The sequence below is a fragment of the Ranitomeya variabilis genome, chromosome 8 (assembly GCF_051348905.1).
Source record: "Ranitomeya variabilis isolate aRanVar5 chromosome 8, aRanVar5.hap1, whole genome shotgun sequence".
Taxonomy (NCBI): Eukaryota; Metazoa; Chordata; class Amphibia; order Anura; family Dendrobatidae; genus Ranitomeya; species Ranitomeya variabilis.
The window spans coordinates 169,383,454-169,388,152 of record NC_135239.1 but is presented as its reverse complement, the minus strand read 5'-3'; the positions used below and the strand labels follow the sequence as shown (position 1 = coordinate 169,388,152).

The window sequence follows — 4,699 nt, the reverse complement described above, 5'->3', positions numbered from 1 at the left end:
TGTTATACGGAGATCATCTAAATCTATTTTACGCTACCTACACTAATGATGATTTATATGATGATATGTTTTCACACTTTATGTATTAACTTTATGCAATTTGGATCTATACTGCCTCTCCCTACCTTATATGTATGGATTATAGGCCACATCCACCTAAATCTTCGTTGTGCGCTTTTTATGCCACTTTTTCTGATATTACTAATATTGTTATTATAGCAACAGCAATTAATGCTAAAAAGGATAATTACAGCAATTACAATAACAAATATACAATGAATCCTCAGGTTCACTCTAACTATTATGATGGTCTCTTCTTAACGCTGTTGTAACTTCTAACAAAGGGGATGATACTGGGCCTAGAGAAAGTCACTATATTATCGCTTCGTCTAACACAAGCCCTAGCGGGGATCTCTGATTCTTCCCGCTAGGCTACAAGTCCTCCTCCTGACAAAAATTGACAAGACTTGCTGGGCCGCCATCGCTTCAATAGACCCCCACCCTGTCTATTGTACTAGCCCAGACCAACCCCTGTACCATACGTCGGTGCTGGAAGCCATCTCATTCGCGCCTCCCGTTCATCACTGCAAACATCCACCCCCAAGCGAAGTCCTCTCACAGATCTTCAGTGGTTGACCGACGGCGGATGTCTCTGGTACCCGGTGAGATGATGGCTGGGCCTCAGCTTTTGACTGGCGTAGTCTAGACTGATGCAGGTCGTTTTTGAGCATTGAACAGCGTTGACTTGACTTCGGAACTTGCCTGGCTTGGATCGGATCTTCAGGTCTTGACCGGCGTCGTTTGGACACTGGAACTCACTTGTCGCTGCCAGGTGCACCACAATCCGCTGCCTCGAGTCTCAGCATCTTCCTAAAGTCACATCCTACCCATTCCTTCACTTGGCATCTAAACTCCTCCCGTTTTGTCACACTGACCTTTTATATGTGGGAACTGCGTCAGTAAGATCACCTGACCCAGTGCTCCATTCAAACGCTTCTTCCCTGAACCTCTCTCTCATCTGGTTGGTTCCACAAGATCTCGAACAGTAGGTGGTGGTCTTGTTGCACAAATGCCGTACAGTCCTGGGGATTCTTGTCTCGTATGTCGCACCTTTTTACAAGTGCTTCTATTAAAAAAACAATACTGTAACCTCACAAAATGATTCAGGTGAAGCTGCTTGAGCTGTATATTAAGCTCAATTACGGTAGTTTACACAGCCAATATTACCTTGACCTATTAGTGGCAGATACCCTCCAATAAAATATTTTTCTTACATTTATATTCACTTTCCCCTCCTTACTATTACCAATTGGTGTACATTTATTTCAAAGCCGAATTTCAGAAGATTTGCTTATCTCTAGTTTAAAGTGAACCTGTCATGTTGGATAACACTATTTGCCTACAAACATAGAATTAATCTGCAGGTAAATAGTATTAGTAAGGTGCCAGTGTACTGAAAGTGTGGCTACTGGCAGAAAATGGACTTTACTACTACCGGAAGCCGTTAGATTTCATTCATACAGGTGTGACGGCCTGGCTACAGTCATTGCTCACAGCAGCCAGGTTGTCAATCAGAGTACCAGGGCGTGCTTACAGCCGCCGCTCTCAGTGCTGTGAGCAGGGGACTGTCTTTTCGTCCGCATGCTTGCATGACTGAAAGCCGATGACTGCCTTGGAAAAAAAAGAACTTATATTCCTCCTGAAGCCATGCTTTCTGTACGGCAATGGAGCACCTTTTTAATACTATTACCCTGCAGATTAACCCTAGGTCTGCAAACAAATAGTGTTATTTGAAGTGACAGATTTTCTTTAAGTGTATATGTTTTTATTTAATAAATATCTATTTTTTGAGTATCTCGAAAGACTGTGTATAATGTTTTTGAGTGAAGTGATTCATGTAATTGTAATAATGCTCCCATCTAGTGATCAGTGGCGGTAGTTGTAGGAAGAGAAGGGAGTCAGGTACAATGTGAGGAAGTAAGGGGCCTGTGACACAAGGGACATGTGATCTGCTGTGATGCACCAGTAAAATATAGAAGGTCACAGGGGCCAGGGCAGGAGTCAGCCATAGAACAGACCAGTGGCGTACACACCATGTATGCGACGGGTGCCGCCGCATCCGGGCCCCACGGCCGGGGGGGCCCGGTGCTGCCCGGCCCCATGGTGTGTACGCCACCTATTTTTTTTTTTTTTTGTGTTAATTTTTTTTTTTGCTCGGGTCGGGGAGGGCGCGCGCGCGGCGAGGCGACAGGGCTTTGCTGTCGGGCCCTGTCGGAGATGAGCGTGTGGGGAAGCAGGAAGCTTCCCCACGGTGCTGCGCTGCAGTTGGAGGGGGAAGGTCACATAGGGGGCGCGGTGATCTCATTTCCGAGCGACCGGAAGTGACGTCACCGTGCACCCTTTGCGACCGACGGCTGCTCGCTCCTGGAGAGTGTCAGCGGGGCGGCTCTGCGTGTCTGGGTCCACGGCCTGGTGTCCGTGCAGCGGAGCACAGTGGGTGAGTAGCGGCTCCGCTCTCTGCTGATTATCCTCCCCTCTCCCAGCGCATTCTCCTCCCTCTGATCCTGCCTGGACCTCTCTTCCTGGATCCCTCTTCCTCCCTGTGGGATCTGCTGGGATCCCTCCTTGCGCCATCTCTGGCAGTGACCTCTGATCTCTCCGCTGCGCCGGTGGGAACACTTAGGAAGTTGTCACTTGTTGTAAAGATGAGCAAACTATGTCCCAGTATGTAGCAGAGCTGGGAGTGCTGGGATCACTGGGAGCTCGGTGCATCAGGAGAACTGTGCTGCATTACCGGGGGAGAAGTGTGGGAAGCATGAGTCTGCACAACCAGTCTGCTCCAATGGATGATTGTACTACGCCACAGCAGCTGAGAGAGACATTGTACTCTGCATTATCCTAGCTCCTAGTTGGCTGACAAGTAGGTGCTATAAGAGGTTATAAGGGGTCCCCTCTAGGACCCTCGCCCACATGTACATGCCATAAGAGAGAATATAAGGGGTCCTATAAGGCAGGCAGCCCCTCTGGGACCCTCACCTACATGTACATGCCATAAGAGAGAATATAAGGGGTCCTATAAGGCAGACAGCCCCTCTAGGACCCTCACCCACATGTACATGCCATAAGAGAGAATATAAGGGGGTCCTATAAAGCCCCTCTAGGACCCTCACCTACATGTAGATGCCCTAAGAGAGAATATAAGGGGGTCCTATAAGACAGGCAGCCCCTCTGGGACCCTCACCTACATGTAGATGCCCTAAGAGAACATATAAGGGGTCCTATAAAGCCCCTCTAGGACCCTCACCTACATGTACATGCCCTAAGAGAACATATTAGGGGTCCTATAAAGCCCCTCTAGGACCCTCACCTACATGTAGATGCCCTAAGAGAACATATTAGGGGTTCTATAAAGCCCCTCTAATTTGTGTTATTTACATTATAGGTTGCCACATCTCAATATTTGCGGAATGTTTGGCCACAGTTTTGGTTTTGAGTTCAAGTTTCAGAAGTTTAGAATGTTTCCAAGTTTTTCTGTTATTTTCAAGTTTGGGAGTTTTTGCTGGGAACACCACCATTCTCTGTTGTTCAAAGTTCCAGGTAATGTTTATCATACTAAAGTGAATAAATGTTTAGGATCACACTGTATTGGGGATGGCAAATAATAATAGTTTCACTTTTTTAGGTTGAATTCATTTTATCTATTACTGCAATGCAATGCTGCTTTCTCCTGCAATGCTGCTTTCTGGTAAGTCTATTTTTTATTGCCTTCGCCATATAAATTAGTAATTGGGGGTGTGGCTGTGGAGAGGGTGTGGCTGTGGAGGGGGTGTGGCTGTGGAGGGGGCGTGGCTTAACATGCAAATTTTCCCCTCCCTTCTTCGGGGGGGGGGGGGCCCTTTGCTCAATTTTGCTATGGGGCCCTGTGAAATCTATGTACGCCCCTGGAACAGACTTGTAACAAGTCACCTGTGAGAGTGAGTCCTTACAGTCAACCCCTATAAGGACGTGTTCAGAAACACAAGGAACTCATCAAATGTGGATAAAGCAAGCGGTGCAGAGTCTTTATAGAGGATAGGCGATCCTGATTGTCGTGTCTAAGAACAAGAGAAAAGGAACTTTGATAGTGACAACGGAGACCTGGTTGAAGAAATGAAACCTCGATCGTGTGAGTGGAGGCCCGATTGGGAAACAGAACTTTGATTGTGTGAACAAAGGCCCGGTTGGGAAACAGAACCTCGATCATGTGAGCGGAGGCCCGATTGGGAAACAGAACTTTGATCGCGTGAGCGGAGGTCTGGATGGGAAACAGAACCTCGATCGAGTGAGCGGAGACCCAGTTGGGAAACAGAATAGTAGAAAGCTGGTTGGAACTCTGTATAAGCGTGGTGCACGTGGAGAGAAACAGCAAAATGGAAAGAAATCCCGGCTCTCACATGTAGAATAATTGCTTTTTTAATCCTGTAAAATCCACACAATCAGAAGCGTTTCAGCTCATCCCTGGCTTTTGACAAAAGCCTCGCATGGGCTGAAACGTCTCTAATTGTGTGAATTTTACTGGTTTAAAAAAGCAATTATTCTACATGTGAGTGATGGGATTTCTTTCCATTTTTTGTTGGGAAACAGAACCTCGATCGAGTGAGCGGAGGCTCGGTTGGGAAATGGAACCTCGATGGTGTGAGGGGAGAGAGACATGAGTCAC

General features: G+C 47.0%; 1 long non-coding RNA gene across 1 annotated transcript; it reads left to right on the top strand.

The window, feature by feature from the left end:
• Positions 1-2,381: 2,381 nt before the first annotated feature.
• LOC143788131 (uncharacterized) lies at positions 2,382-3,751 on the top strand. Its single transcript, XR_013218562.1, has 3 exons — positions 2,382-2,497; positions 3,443-3,597; positions 3,683-3,751. It is a non-coding gene; the product is annotated as an uncharacterized LOC143788131 (long non-coding RNA).
• Positions 3,752-4,699: the final 948 nt, after the last annotated feature.